The 16,714-nt window shown below is 35.8% G+C and overlaps 1 long non-coding RNA gene across 1 annotated transcript; it reads right to left on the bottom strand.

Annotated features, from left to right (window-relative positions):
• Positions 1-488: 488 nt before the first annotated feature.
• Positions 489-8,347, bottom strand: LOC128559021 (uncharacterized). The gene is made up of 2 exons (XR_008372036.1): positions 8,183-8,347; positions 489-7,646 (listed from the first exon to the last, which is right to left on the bottom strand). It is a non-coding gene; the product is annotated as an uncharacterized LOC128559021 (long non-coding RNA).
• Between the last annotated feature and the right edge of the window lie 8,367 nt (positions 8,348-16,714).

Below are 16,714 nucleotides of genomic sequence, written 5' to 3'. Positions count from 1 at the left end.
ACTGAAGGCCAGTCCAATATGATTTTAACCTGCTGAATATTGGCCTTTAGTAAACTCATTCAGAAGGCAATTACATGTAAGGGCTGCAGGCCAGTCCAATATGATTTTAACCTGCTGAATATTGGCCTTTAGTAAACTCATTCAGAAGGCAATTACATTTAAGGGCTGCAGGCCAGACCAATGTAATTAGAGCCTGCTAAATTTTGGCCTTTAGTAAACTCAGTCAGAAGGCAAATATATGTAAGGGCTGCAGGTCAGGCCAATGTGATTTGAGCCTGCTGAATATTGGCCTTTAGTAAACTCAGTCAGAATTTAAACATCTATTAGGGCTGCTGACCATAGACCTTTAACAAACTTGATCGCAAGGACAATATCTGTTAAGGCTGTTTATCATTGACCTTTAATTAACAAACTCTACCATGTCAGAAAATGACATATCTGTCTGAACTGCCAACTTCAGAACACAAAGTAGTAACAACTACAAATAATTATAGCTTTTAAACAGCCATTTATTTTGATATAAAATACAATGAAAGGCAGAAATAGTATAAAAACTATAATGTTACATAGCTACATCATGTAGTATCACAATGAGATTCAGACAATAAACAACATCAAGATTTTAAATTCAAAACTTACAGTTATGACCTACAAGTATTTTATATTTTTCTACAATATATTCAACACATGTACTTGTACCATTATCATATATACTGTTATATTAAAACCTGATCATATATTGTGTGGCCTTGAAATGCTAATAAACTTTTTTAACAATGTGAAGAAATGAGAGAACTTCTTCTATGACTGATTGACTCGTAGTATATGCTGATATTCAAACATACTGATATACTATTACTAACAACAGAAATAAGTATATCTGTAAAAATGAAAGCACAACAGATCTAACAACCAATGTTCATACCTGAAAATCTAGCATGAAATTATATAAAACCTCAGATTCTCACACAACAGTATACAATGGATAAGTAACAGAAGATATTTTATAATAGATCAGGAATATTTTCATCTAACTGACAACAATTTAAACAGCTTGTTTACATCTCCAAATGTTTATAAATATTACAATGTAGTGCGTCCCAGTAAACATAAAGATATACTGGAGTCAGGTGTTGAGTGGCTGCCATGTATTTTGGGAACAGTTTGTCATTAATAAAATCTGTAAAACGATCCCTTGAAAGCATAGAATGCAACCAAAAAAATAACAATAGCAGACCACAGTTCGACCGAGTTTGTTCATGAGAGGTAATAAAATGCGGAACACCTTTCATGGCCCCTAGCACCGGCTTAAGCAGAACTCTATTACCATCTACTGAATGGACTCCATGATCCCAAAGGACTAGAAAATATAACAACACTGAATACGAGGATACTTTTTACAGCAGCCACACGCCTTAAATAAAACCTTCAATACTAAACGATCTTTGTTTCTTTTATGCATTTTCAAGCCTTTTTGATATGTTTTGGCAGTGCTTGTTGATTCTTGTGACAAGGCTTTTTATTGTTTTTTTCTTCAAATCATTCCTCACCCGCTCCAAAAACAGGTGAAATAAAAAAAAAAAAGATTTATTTCTATTTCGCTTGCTCACTCCTATTTTTTTTTTTTTGAAAAAATCCAATGAAGAAGAAATTAATTTGGTGTGGCCTTAAAAAAAATTCTTTTTCCAAACTTTTAGCACATAAATATGGTTTAAAACTGAGAAGGACATACATGTACAGACTGATCTACAATTTATACATCACAACATTACAACAGTAAAATATAGTTGTACATAAAGCAAAATCGCTGTAAAAACAACACAGCTTATTTCTGTATACAACACTTACTTAATATCAAATAATAATACAAGAGGGCCATGATGGCCCTATATCGCTCACCTGTTATTGCACTTGAGGACAAGAAGGTCCTCAGAAAAACTATCTAAGTCCAAAGGACAGGAACAACAAAGGGAAGAAATTTAACCAAAATGAAAAAAAAAATTACAGATATGTCAAAATACACCTAAAAATTGGAGGTACCATCCATGTTATACCACAGACAAGTGGGCTCGGTTTTCCCCTACGGCCAATAATAAAACAGTTACTAAAAATAAGCTATTTATAGTAACATAAAAGGGAAGTAATTAAAAACAAAATTATTGTAAGTGAACAAAAGAAAGATCTGCAAAGTAAATCTGTTGACATAAATGAAATTTCAGATCAGTATCTTCATTAGTTATGGAGATATACCCATTTTAATCTGAAATAAAAGTCCTATAAGTACTTACTGATATAAATCCATTTTGATTACAATCAGGGGAGGTAATCAGATATAAAATAACTCTGGAACCTACGATTGGATCTGATTTGTCATGGAATCCACAATTTATTGTTGTTGAAGATACGTTGGAAGTTTGTATCAAATAATGGAATCTGGTCAGTTCAAGAAAGGAACCAAGATCTTATAGTGATACAAGTTGTATGCCAGTTTGGTAAAAATCAAATCATAAATAAAGCTGCTATTGTGCAGACAAGGTCAAAATAGCTAATTTTGGCCCTTTCAGGGGCCATAACTCTGGAACCCATAATGGGATCTGGCCAGTTCTAGAAAGGAACCAAGATCTTATGGTAATACAACTTGTGTGCAAGTTTGGTTAAAATAAAATCATAAATGAATCCACTATCGTGCAGACAAGAAATTGTTGACGGACGGACGGACGGACTGACGACGGACGACAGACAAAGTGTGATCACAAAAGCTCACCTTGTCACTATGAGACAGGTGAGCTAATAAAAATGGTAACAGTAAAGATGATTTAAATAATACATGTAAATATAATAACTAGAAAATGCTTTTGTAAAAAAGCGCATGTCTCCCCAAATGCAAAGTCCTATAGGCAAGAAGTCAATAGGGGTCAGGAGCGAAAGTTAAAGAGACACTGATGGTTGGCTGCAATAGGGATCATCTACTTGGCATGTCCAGTCATCCCGCTAAATTTCAACACTCTTGGCCTAGTGGTTCTCAAGTTACTGTTCAGGCTCCTGATTTTACATGAACAGGCCACTGTGGCCTTGACCTTTAATTGACTGACCCCAAAATAAATAGGGGTCATCTACTCTGCATGTTCAATCATCCTATGAAGTTTCAACATTCTGGGTCAAGTGGTTCTCAAGTTATTGATCGAAACTGGTTATCAATGTTCAGGCCCCTGTGACCTTGACCTTCAACGGAGTGACCCCAAAAACAATCAGGGTCATTTACTCTGCATGAACAATCATCCTATGAAGTTTCAACATTCTGGGTCGAGAGGTTCTCAAGTTATTGATTGGAAATGAATTTCCATGTTCAGGCCCCTGTGGCCTTGACCTTTAACAGAGTGACCCCAAAATCGTTAGGGGTCATCTACTCTGCATGACCAATCATCCTATGAAGTTTCATCATTCTGGGTCAAGTGGTTCTCAAGATACTGACCGGAAATGGTTTTCGATGTTCAGGCCCCTGTGACCTTGACCTTTAACAGAGTGACTCCAAAATCGTTAGGGGTCATCTACTCTGCATGACCAATCATCCTATGAAGTTTCAACATCCTGGGTCAAGTGGTTCTCTAGTTATTGATCGGAAATGGTTTTCCATGTTCAGGCCCCTGTGACCTTGACCTTTGATGGAGTGACCCCAAAATCAATAGGGGTCATCTACTCTTTATGACCAATCATCCTACGAAGTTTCAACATTCTGGGTCAAGTGGTTCTCTAGTTATTGATCGGAAATGGTTTTCCATGTTCAGGCCCCTGTGACCTTGACCTTTGACGGAGTGACCCTTAAATCAATAGAGGTCATCTACTCTTCATGACCAATCATCCTATGAAGTTTCAACATTCTGGGTCAAGTGGTTCTCAAGTTATTGATCAGAAATGTTTTTCAATGTTCAGGCCCCTGTGACCTTGACCTTTGACGGAGTGACCCCAAAATCAATAGAGGTCATCTACTCTTCATGACCAATCATCGTATGAAGTTTCAACATTCTGGGTCAAGTGGTTCTCTAGTTATTGATCGGAAATGGTTTTCAATGTTCAGGCCCCTGTGACCTTGACCTTTGACAGAGTGACCCCAAAAACATTAGGGGTCGTCTACTCCAGCAGCCCTACAACCCTATAAAGTTTGAAGGTTCTAGGTCAAATGGTTCTCCAGTTATTGCTCGGAAATGAAGTGTGACGTACGGACGGACGGACAGGGCAAAAACAATATGTCTCCTGGGGAAGACATAATTATTAATGTCAGTTGATACATAGCATATGTAAATTACACCAAAGGCTCAATTTCTTCTAAAGCAATCTCTACCAATATCTTTACACCGAACACATAATGCAGAAAATGATGGCCATATATCCCTCACTTGAGTTTCACAGATTAAACAGGTATAACAAGAAATATTTTAATAAAATTAATTTGAAAACAGGCCTGAAGATTTTCAGGAGAACACTGTCAAATAATCTGGGATCACCAAAGGAATAATTCTGTTAAATTATTTCAAAATCAGACATGTGGTTTAGACTGAGATGGTGTCTGAAGATTTTCCTACTTTCAGCACTGGCCGTCATGTCTTAAACTGACAAACTGGAATAACAAGAACATTCTTGGTAGAAGGTCACCCAATGGGGCATTTGTGTGAAATTGTTTGGAGAATTTTCTATTTTTAGCCCTGGTAGCCATGTTTTTTTTAAACAAACTGACATAGTATGGAGAATATTGAGTGGGACACCTAAGGAATCCTTCTGCAAAATTATTTCACAGTTTAGGAGATATTGTTTCAAGACTTTTCTATCATTAGCTCTACTGATCATATTTTTAAATGAATCAGAACAATTTTGGTAAAGGGTAAAAAAACGACACATCTGACCTGAGAAATTATTTAAAACTCCAGCAATCAGTTTCTCTGAAGAAGTTTATAGTTTCCACTATATACCTGTAGGGAATAGTGACCACACAATCTGGTAGTCATGTTTTTGACAAATCAAAATAATCTGATTACTCTTGGGAAAGAGTTGCCTGAGGATCATATGCCTGAAATCATTTCTAACCAGCAGTTTGCAAAGCAGACTGTATAAACAGCAGTTTCTGACAAGATTTTTAAAATCCAAAATATACAAATATGGAAATTTGACCTAGGCTGCCCATACATACAACTAAAGCGGTTGGAAGAGGACCATTCAAGGAACAGCAAGGCTGAGTGTCATCAACTTCCAACTGGTGGTTTGAGAAGAGATGCCATAGGAAGAAATTGTTGATGATGACAGACAAAGTGTTTGTGATCACAAAAGTTCACTTCAAGCAGTTGTGCTCTGGTGAGCTTAAAAGAGGTACCTTTTTGAAACCTTTGTTATTGCTTTAAAATGTCATTTCTATAAATCTGAAAATGCAGGCTAACAAAAAAATATCAGAAGTTTGACAAAAAGCCATAGACTGCATTAGTCGCTCACCTTATGAGAACCTTTATCTTTTAACCTTGCTTCTGACCAAATTTGGTAAACATCCATGAAGCAGTGCATTACAAGTTATTTAAAAGGTTTTTCTGTTACTCTAAAATAGTCATGCATTATCATTTGAGCAAACTTGAGAGAGGGCCAAAAAAGAATGCAAGTTTTTTGAAGATTTTTCAATTTTAAGCTCGAGTGACCTATGTAAAGGGTAAAGCTGAACCAGCTGAAGAAACTTGAGAGATGTTAACCCAAGGCTTTTACAAATCAAGTTTGATGGATTCATGAGAATAAGTCATTTTAAAGGTCTTCCTATTTTTAGCTCTGGAGTTCTCAAAAAGGGGTCAAGCAGAACCATTTGAACAAACTTACCAGGATGCTACAGACCAAATTTGGTATAATTTTGGATAGTAGTTTTGAAGAAGAAAATATTTAAAATTTTGACATTGGATACCAGATTATCCATCTACACTAATAGCTCACCTTTAACACAAAACATCCCACATGATGGGAAACATTTCATCATTCTTGTGGTAAATTAGCAAAGCTCAATAATTATTGCACTTAGCCTTACTTATAACAAAATTATAGTTTTTATCCAAAAAGAAAATAACTATAAACAAGAGGGTTATGATGACCCTGGATCGCTCACCTGAGTAATTTGAGCTTCATAGACAAGTGTAAGAAATCAGGTAAGAAAGTCAAATATAAGTTAGCATTGAAATCTTTTGCTAGTTGTGTGAACATGTTTCAAAAGTCAAACTGATTTTAAAATATTAAGAAAGTAGGTCAGTAGCTCACATTCATGGTCACTGAAAGTCAGTTTTAAGAGCAGTGTGCAAAGCTGTATAGGTCATCAAAATTTCAAGGCTGATTCTTAAAAAAACAAGAAAGTAGGTCAGTAGGTCAAGGTCACAGCCAAGTGACCCTAATTACTTTGGGTCATCAGGTAATTATAAGTAAACAGTCTAGAACATATGATCAGATAATTTTTAAAATATCTTTTCCTATATAATTCATATAAAAACTAAGTGACCCAATGGCGGGGCTTTAAATGAACCTTGGGTCATGATTTGAACAATCTAAGGAAAGGACCACTACACAATGCCACAAGTAAAATATCTAATCTGTGTGCCACTCAGTTTAAGAGAAGAACAATTTTCTATGTTTTTCCTAGAGAACTCTATTTAAATTCAAGAGACCACAGGGCGGGGCCAATAGTGGCCCTGGGATCGTAACTTGAATAATCTTAGTAAAAGTCCACTAGACAATGCCACACACCAAATATCTAAGCTCTAGGTCTTCAGGTTTCAGAGAAGATTTCTGAAATTTACAATATAACCATATAGGAAAAATAAGCCAAGCCCCTTGGCAGCAATGTTTTTTACCAAAATAGAATGGCTTAAGCAATTTTGGGAGAGGGTCACCTAGAGATCATTAAATTTTCTACAAAAATATTTTTGAAATCCGGCTAATAGTTTCTGACAAGATTTTAAAAGATTTTCCTTTCGGTTGCCATGGCAACCACAGTTCTAAATGGATTTGAATTCTTTGGGCAATTTTGATAGCCCCCCCACCACACCCCCTCCCCCCGGCGGCCATGTTTTTATCTGAAAAGAATGGCTTAGGCAATTTTGGTAGAGGGTCACCTAGAGATCATTTCTATAAAATAGTTTTGAATTCCGGCTAAAAGTTACTGACAAGAAGATTTTCCTTTAGGTTGCCACGGAAACCAAAGTTCTGCATGGAATTCAATTCTTAGGGCAATTTTGAAAGGGGGCCACCAAAGGATCATTCCTGTAAAGTTTGGTGTAAATCTGCCCAGTGGTTTTGAAGATTTTGACACAAGGTGCAGATTTACACCAAACTATACAGAACACACGACGGACATTGAGCGGTCACAAAAGCTCACCTTGAGCCTTAGGCTCAGGTGAGCTAAAAACAACAACTTTGCAAAGGTCAACACTGGCGGCAATTGGTACCCTTTCAGAAGTTAAAAGCATATTAGCAACTAAAATGTTATTAGTTTTGGGGAGCACTAGGTGGAGGAGGACTCATCCAGTCATAGTACGTGTAGGATGGCGCAAAATTCATATTTCCCGCAGCATTTTTGTCATCATCATCTGTCGTATCAACCTTTCCGAACACACACTCATGGTATGCTGGCGGTGCTATGAAAAATTGACAACAAGAACTGGTTTAAACACCATCATGAGAATGTTAGTTCATACTAATTTATCCAAGGTTGATTGCAAAGCAAGTTCTAAAATCTATATTAAAAATTTAATCAGTCTCTACACATTCCTGATGAAATCCATTGCCACGAGGGTATGAGAGAAAGGAAGCCAGTTACCATCTTGAGCTAATGGTATCATTTTTCACATCTCTGGTATGACGGGGCCGGGCATCAAACCCACAACCTCCTGCACTCAAAGCAGATGCTCTATCACTAGGCTTCGAGACGTAAATGTAACTGGCTCAAACATAATGATAAACTTATGTGTATCAATATCTTTCCTATGAATCCAAGTAATATTTCTGCCAGCTATGGTTCAAGATACATGTACCATGGCAATAAAATTCTATTTAAATAAGCATTTTACATGAGAAATATTTTTCTAACTCAAGAAGCAAAAATAATGAATTTCATTTAACATCTTAAAAGTAGAATATAAGCAAAAGACAATAATTCAAAATTTCTACTCACGTAGGTCAAAGTTGACAGGAGCACTGAATCCCATTGGTTGATTAGTTATGGTTCCTGGCTGTATCTGTGGCATATATTGGTTAACAACTGACTGGAGAGGTATGGATCCAATGATCACTGGCAGCTGCAGGTTCAGGTCAAATGGTGTGTCCATAACATCTACTGCTAACTGAAACAATATATAACAACATACTAAATGGAAGAAATTGCTGGATGCCCTTACAGAAGCAAGCCTCTGTGGCGTACATGCTGCGTATTTGCTGTGTATATGCCGCGAACACAGTAGTACGCCAGAGGAGTACATTTTACCTACACCGCATGCCGCGTACATGCCGTGTACTATTTCGACGAGTACACAGCATGTACGCAGGAGGTCACTAGTACACTTCAAGTACGCAGCACAGACTCTGAAAATTTAAGGAGTACACTGCATGTACGCAGGAGGGACTTGTACAAGAAAATAGTACACTGCATGTACACCGCAGATACTTTGAAATTTGTGCAGTACACTTCATATACGCGGGAAAGACTTGTACAATTTCTTTTGGCATTTATACTTAGTTTTTTTTTATAAGTTAAAGTCTGAAGTAAACTTCATATACGCGGGAGGGACTTCATGCAGGAAGGATTTGTACATTTTTTTTTTTTTTGGAAGCAAGAACTTGATTTCCGAGTAACTTTTATCTTAATAGCATAGAATAGTTCAGATTACCGGTATTCTGAACAATAAAACTTTGCCAAACTATTTGCAATGTTCAATTGTGAAGCTTACATCTTAGTGATTTCTGAGCTGCACCTTGCATGCAGTGTAAAAATATATTCTTTTTCATTTTGAATTAATCCTGGAGCTTTCTAACATGGATAATTGAAAAGCCTTATTTGAACTTCGTTGCATTACATTTTGTAATACATGAAATAATTACCAAGATAATGCCTCAACAGCGCCCGAATGAGAAGAATTAATAGCTCTCACTGTTATTTGAATACTCTTAAGCAAAACACCACTCTATCATGTTTTATAAAGGCTTTAAGGTATAGGTCCATGTTTCGGAGAAAAAAGCTCAAACGTCATCAAATCATAGAAAGAAAGCATTGTTTTACATGAAAATTTAACAGCGTATAAAACATTTATATTATTCTACAAAACCATTGTCAATTTACTCATATATGTATTGAATTCCGGAAAGGGACTGCATGAAGGGGCCACACTTCTGGACAGTTCAGCGCCTTTAAAAACTCACCATTTTTTAAAAGCTGTTACATGTCTTCGTTTTGATGCATTTGCAACATCATGCGAGTGTTTAAACTTTACATAACTAGGTAAAATATCGTTTTTGACAATTGTTTACATTTATTTCTTTACAAATGGCATTCTTATTTAAAGGGGGACAACTCATTTAGAATATTTTAAGTATCCAACTCTGTAGGACAGAACAGTAAAACATGTATTGGACAGATAAGTTGTGTGTCAAGATGCTGTTCATTTACTAAATAAATCTGTTGTTTTGTGATATACTGCTAAACCTTAATGCTCATTATGTTAACTCATTAAGGCCTCACCAAATTAAAAAGTTGTTTATCGGATTTGCCGCTCGTATATTTTCAGAACGTTTATGGCTAATTGCGCTTGCCCCATTGGAAAAAATCAATCCAAAATTTTTTGGTGTGCTACTTTTTACGGACGTAAAAGTGTATAAATGCTTATATAATTCCAGTCCTAGATTGTTCTCAGATGGATTTTAATCAAAATAAATACATACTACGCACACATCGTCTATAATAAATCATAACACTTATATTTAGTTGCATTAAAGTTGTTTCCCCTTGATGCAGTTACGCCATTTTCTTCAAATGTTTACCAAATTACATGCTACAAAAATTGATTTATTTCATTGAAAAGTGGATGAAGAAAAGCATACTTATTTATTTGATAACATCAATCTACATTATTTTGGTAAGGGTAAATACTTATTGATGCATGTCACTTATCTTTTTTCTGTTTTTTTCTGTCCAAATGATCAGCATTTGCATACGAAAGTTGGTGGGGTAAGGAATTTACATTATCACAGCAGTTTCGCCACAAGAGTACACAGCATGTATGCAGCAGGAGTACACAGCATGTACGCCGCAGGACTTGGGCCAGGAGTACACAGCATGTACGCCGCAGGAGTACACAGCATGTACGCCGCAGGAGTACACAGCATGTACGCCGCAGGGGTAGTACACCACAGGCTCATTTGCATGTGAAAAGTGTATGTGCCGCGTACATGCTGCGTACTATTTCTCGCATACTAAATTCCTCCAGCGTACATCCTGTGTACTATGTAGTCCACAGCATGTACGCAGCAAGTAGTACGCGGCAGAGCTCATTTGCATGTCAAAAGTGTACTACAAACGTACTATCGGTGTATGTGGGTTAATCCTGCGTACTTTTGATTTCAGTACACTCATTACGCATCAATACCTGTATTTACCAGCAAAACGCGCAGGCCTTTTTTCTCTGTAAGGGTGTGCCCAAAAAATAATTTTACTTTTAACAAAACAATATGCAGCAGCTAAAAAATTTTGGAGTGGGACATATTGTGCATATAACACTAAAATTAGGGATGGGAACAAATTTTTCGAAAATCTCAATATTCGAATATGAAAATCAAATTTGAATATTGTTTTTTTTTTGTTTTTGTTTTTTTTTATTTTTTTTTTTTTAAATTCAAAAAAATACATTGATTTTGAGCAATAGATAAAGCAATTCTACAAAAAAACCGAGGTTCGTCGTTTTTTTAAATCGTACAAAAGCTCTCCAATTAAAAGAAAATAGCAATGCATAATTGGCAGGGGCCACCGTTAAAAGATAACATTTTCTTGGGCGTAAAGTGTCAATTTAAATTCAAAAATGTCCAATTAACAAAAAAATTGAAAAGCAAATTTACCCGGGGGTCTCGTTAGGGATTAAAAGTTCCCCTTGGCGAAATGTACACCTTTTTATTTTTTGTTCTTTTTAAATTTGGGCGCCTGTTTTATGAACAATTTTTTTTTAGAATTATTTTTTTTCGAAAACCATCCCAAAAAACTTTAAAATTTTTTAAATCTTTTTACAAAATTTTTACGACATTTCAGACCGTCCGAGAATCTTTTTCATCTCAATGGGCCGTTTTCGAAAAATTTTTTAAGTATTTATAATAAACCAAGAAAAAACATAGACTGAGGCAAAAGATCATTTTGGGGAGTTTAAGCTGCCTTATTGTTTTTTACACCCGACTGAAACTTCAAAATGGCGCGGTAAACAACAGTGCGACACGTCTTAATGGGTCGACCTCTATTTTTAGTTTAAAAATGCAAAGGGCAAAATTATTAACGTTGGTTTTTTTTTTTTTTTGTATATTTGGAAGCAAAACACAAAATAGGTAAAAAAGTTATAAAATTAAACTGACAGAATCGTAAATAAAAACCTAGGTCGCCGTTTGGGGTCTGGTAACCCAAAAAAAACTTACTACGATTATTCACCCTTTAAACAAAGGAAACATTGTGTTTATGCCAATCACTTAATAAATTTTAAAGCTTTCTTAAAACAACCAAATTTTTTTCGAATATATTCAAATAAGGCAAACCAAAATATTCAAATAGATTTCAGTATTCGTTCCCACCCTACTAAAATACATTCGCACCCCAGGGGAAAAATGTCGACCTCCCCACTGTCAAAAAAGAACTTTTATTATACTATCTGGCGTGCCCCGAACTAATTTACACAGCACCTGTTTTTGGTTTTGAATTTTTTTGACCTTTTATAAAAAAAAAATCTATAAAACAGGACTACCTTTAGCCGGGGAAATTTGGGGAAAATGATTTCTCCCCCTTGGGAAAACAGGAAAGTTTTGAAATTTGGGAAATTTCGGCAAACGGAACAGACATTGCTTACATGCATTAAAAACAAAAAAAATTTTATTCATTTCCCCATTTGATTTACTTGCTATGATTTAAAAAAAAGGTCAATTTCAACAATACAGTACATATTTGCACTTTTTTTTACTGCAAAATTTTGAAAACTGACACAACAAATCTTTCCTCAATAACAGTATTTAAAATTTTTTGGATTTTTTCCTTCCAGAGCAGCTTTTTTTTCAGTAAGGGTTCATTCGATCTAAAAAATTTTAATATGTTTTTAAATTTTGAAAAACTAGAGTTTAAAAAACTCTCATTTACAAAAATGTTATTTTTTGATCAGGAAAAAAAATACTTAAAAATCAGGGCAAAATTTTTTAAACTACGTATTTTGACATAAAAAATCAAAAAATTTGGTTAAATGTTTACCCCCTTTTTAACACTTTCAGAATTAACAAAAAGTTTGTCGCTTTTTTTATAAAACAAAAAATTAATTTTTGCAAGGCCAATTTTTAAACATATATTTTTTAAAAAGAAAGAGAAATCGATTAAAAAAAAAGAAAGCAATCCCAATTAAAAATAAACGGGGGAAACAAGTCTACATTGTGAGGCAACACTGGCACCAGATCAAAAGAAAAGCCTCCTTTGGGTTTTTAAAACCTACCCCGGGGAAATTCTATAAAACCAGGGTCTAAAGGGGAAAAATAACAAACCCATTTCAATCGCGTATTAAACCCTAAAACACGCGCTGGGTAAATTGTACTATGGATACAAACAAGTGGTAATTTTCTTCCATTGTGTACCAGTCCACTTTTTTAAATACATCTTATCTTAAAAAAACAACGCGAGTTTATAGAATTTCAACTTTACAAAAAAAAACTTGCTTAACTTCCCGGGCAATTTCCCATTCTAGTTTAAAAACCATTCTGATTGGCTGTTGAAAAAATGATTCAATCCATTTTACACACTGTCCGCAAAAAATTGAAAAGTGCAAAAAAAAAAAATATCAAACAATGCAGACCAATGTAGATTTCAAATTAAAATCTTTCCAAAGAATTTTCATTCATCATTTCGATTTTAGTGAAAATTGTGTTTTTTTTAAAATCTTTTTTTGTTTTTTTTACTTTCCCCAAAACATGTGCCACTGCCGGCCCTCAACCGATTTTCATTAGGAATTCAAGAAATTTTTTTCTGACGCTGACGAAAGCAAAAATATTTTTGATAATCTCAGCAATATGGAATTGAGAAATTTACTGTCACATGGAAGAAAATTTATCGCTTTTCAAATACTAGGGTACACATCACCGAACTGCGCGTTTAAGTTGAAAAATGTACGATTGAAACGGGTTAGTGCATTTTCCCCCCTTCATGACCATGGTTCTTAAAGAAAAACTAGGGTAGGGTAAACACATAGGGAGCTTTTTTTTTCTGATCTGTCCCATGGATGGCAAAAAAAAATTCAAAACCCTTTTTTATCGAAAACAAAAACAACTGGATAAGACTCTCCTTATAAAGTACCGGGGGACGTTGGGTTACCCAGTTCTGGTTTTGACCCCAAAATCAAAAAAAACCGATTGACCCCCACAAAAAGTCCCGGCGTGGCCGATCCCGAAATCGTCGCGAGTTGAATTTTCTGCATTTGAATCAAATCTGGGTGAATTTAAATTGTTCCCGCCAAAAACTGAAGTATGACAGTAAGGCGGAAAAATCGTAAAAATTTAGCACTGAAGATGTCAATCAGCCAAAAACCCGGCTGACACAAATTAGGTTTTGAAATTCGGAAGATAATATGCCGTTTACGAAGTTTTCGGGCCTCGTCTCCGTGCGGTCAGCTTTAATTATTACTTTTTCATTCTTTTAATTATCGTTTACTCAGTCCTTAAAATCAAAAAATTTAAACAGCTTATCATGGGGCGCAATCAAAACGAGTGATCATCTTTTTTGTCATGGCCAGTTTCGCCCGCGTGCCTCCCGGTGCCCTCCTGTGTTTTGCGTATTGGTTACAGATTTTTACATAACCGAATGTTATAATTCGGCGCATTTTTTTTTCCGATTAGTTTCCTTTCACCAATTTTGGGGCGACAATTGGGAACTGGGGGGGGTTTTTAAAGCGAATTTTTCGCTCAACTTGCCTAAAACCGCCCTTAATATAAGCACTAAAAACTCCTTACCAGGTAGAAAGGTCAAAAACACCGAAAATTCGATGTAACACATTTTGTACCACGAAATGGTCCAATTTTTCCCCCATGGCCAGTAATAAAAAATTACAATAAAAGCTATAAATAGTAACAACAAAGGGAAGAAATTTCAAAAAACAAGGTTGCCACGGGTGTTAACATATTTGCCAAGTGACATCAAAACCCTTTTATCCTGAAGAAGACATCTCAGACAATTTTTTGTATCTGATTTTTGGGCATCTAAGGGACCTTGACCTGACCAAAGGACCGGGTTTTTTGCACATGACACTCCTCTCATAAAGTTGAACATCATCCAATTACATCAAACCCCCACCATCATGAAGAAGAAATCCCCGGGAAAATTTAAATTTGATTTTTGACCTCCAACTTACCTTGATCTTTGAAGGGGAACATGGTTTTTGCGCATACACGCTTTCTCATTGAAAAAACATTCATCCAAATAAAAAACAAATTTGGTCCATGCTTTAAAATTTTATGGTCCGGAAAAAACTTAAATTTTGACCCTGATTCCAACTGTGACCTTGCCTTTAAATAGGAACGGGGGTTTGCGCAAGACCCCCTTCCTTTAAAGGTAAACAACATGCCAAATAAAAAAAGATTGGCCCATGCATGTCAAAGTTCGGTCCGGACAAAATCGAGACGCACATACACCGACCCGCCAAAAGTGACGATATATCGACCCACCGCAAGTGGGTGACAAAAAATGGAAGTGAATTTAGCCCAAAAATTTGGGCTAATCAATATTTTTGTAAAGCAGGGAAGCTTTTCTCATAAGTCAGATGAAAAGTCTGTGTTTTCATAAACCATATTTCCAACTCAAAATAACCGACTTGTTATCTCCTACCAAGCCGGAAAGACAAGGCTATCTGGGTTTTTTATCAACTTATCTTGACCCCCAGGGGAAAAAAAAAGCTACCCGTGCATACTGATTTTATTAGACGTCATAGTGTGGCGAATTTAATTTACAATACTTTTAAATTTTTTAGAATATTAACAAAACAAGAAAAATATCAAACATTTGCCCGATGAGGCAGGTATTTTTAAAAAATCCAAACACGTGGATAAAAAACCTTGTTTGCACTCGTTTTTTCATTTCCCCATCATACCCAGGTTTGGGGAAACCCGTCTCACACAGGCAGGGGTTAAAACTTTAAAACCCCAGCCCCTATCATTATAAAAAACACCTCTTTAAAATCATCTCAAAATTTAAAATGCATGGGGGGAAAAGGGCGGGGTAATGGGGGGACTTGTATTCTTTTTCCCCCCCAAAATCCCCACCCCCACAGTAATGCCCCCATGCTGCAGACAACCACTTCATTTTACTCTCTCTTTAGAACCCCATTTACTATTTTTTTTCTAAAAAGCAGTAAAATGTATTTTACTGCTGTGTCAATGCTGGTCCACAACACCATACAATACATACTGTTACACAAAATACAGCACCTACATTACATGGTTTTCCAAAAAACCACACTAATTTATTGCTTTTTAGGAAAGTTAACTTTAATACAGAAAAATATCATTTCAAAATGAAAAAACTTTTTCTTTAGCTGTGTTGTTAAAACATATATCGTTAGGCTTACTGCTTCACAATCTTTTTGAAATTATATATAATAGCTAAGAATGTTTGATATGATACTGAAAAGTCATTAAAATTGGCCATGGTCTGGCACAGGTAACAGCGCATATAATTTTCATCTTCATGAAGTGACCTTTGAACTAATATTCCTAAAACCAGCAGGAGTTATCTACTTACAAGAGACACTTTAGAGACACCAAAGTCTTCTCTAGCTATTGATCAAAAGTAGTATAGGTAAAGATGTTGCTTTGGGAAACAAAGAATATAAGCCTGTAGGTTTTGAGCAACCCATTAAAGAATCAAAACCATTTGTTGCAAGGCCGTATGTGACCCCTTTACCTATTTTAACTCTAAATACAAAAAAGGGTCACCTTCGACCACATGGGGTACATCGATAGTTTACTGTCCAAGGTAAAGAAACCATCATGGCTTCGTTTAAGACAGAAAATCCCCAAACCCCCGGGGGGCCACCGCCAGTTAAACCAGGCGGCCATTTTAAAACTTGAGGGTGCCCCGAGGGGGTTTGGGGTTTTCCCATCTCACGAACACCAATTGGATTCATTTCTCACTTTAAAATTCCACAACAGAAACAATAAAAAAAAGCATAAAAATATGAAACTCTTAAAACCGGATATTGGGGCCGAAGCAAAGTGACGTCGTGATATTTCAGTGACCACAAAAACAAAGTTCCGCTTTAGTTTTTTTCGTTTGTAACGAACCGGACTTTTTTATCATAAAATAAATGAATTTTTTAATCGAGAAAATAAATATAAGGAAAGGAGAGAAAAGATAAAGGTACCTATTTTTTTAAATTTTTTTACATAAAAATGTATTTCAGCGCATAAGGAGTCCGTCCAGGGGTGGGGATAAACCCCG

This window comes from Mercenaria mercenaria, chromosome 8 (genome assembly GCF_021730395.1).
Source record: "Mercenaria mercenaria strain notata chromosome 8, MADL_Memer_1, whole genome shotgun sequence".
In the NCBI taxonomy this organism is placed as follows: Eukaryota; Metazoa; Mollusca; class Bivalvia; order Venerida; family Veneridae; genus Mercenaria; species Mercenaria mercenaria.
This window is presented reverse-complemented; position numbering and strand designations above follow the sequence as displayed.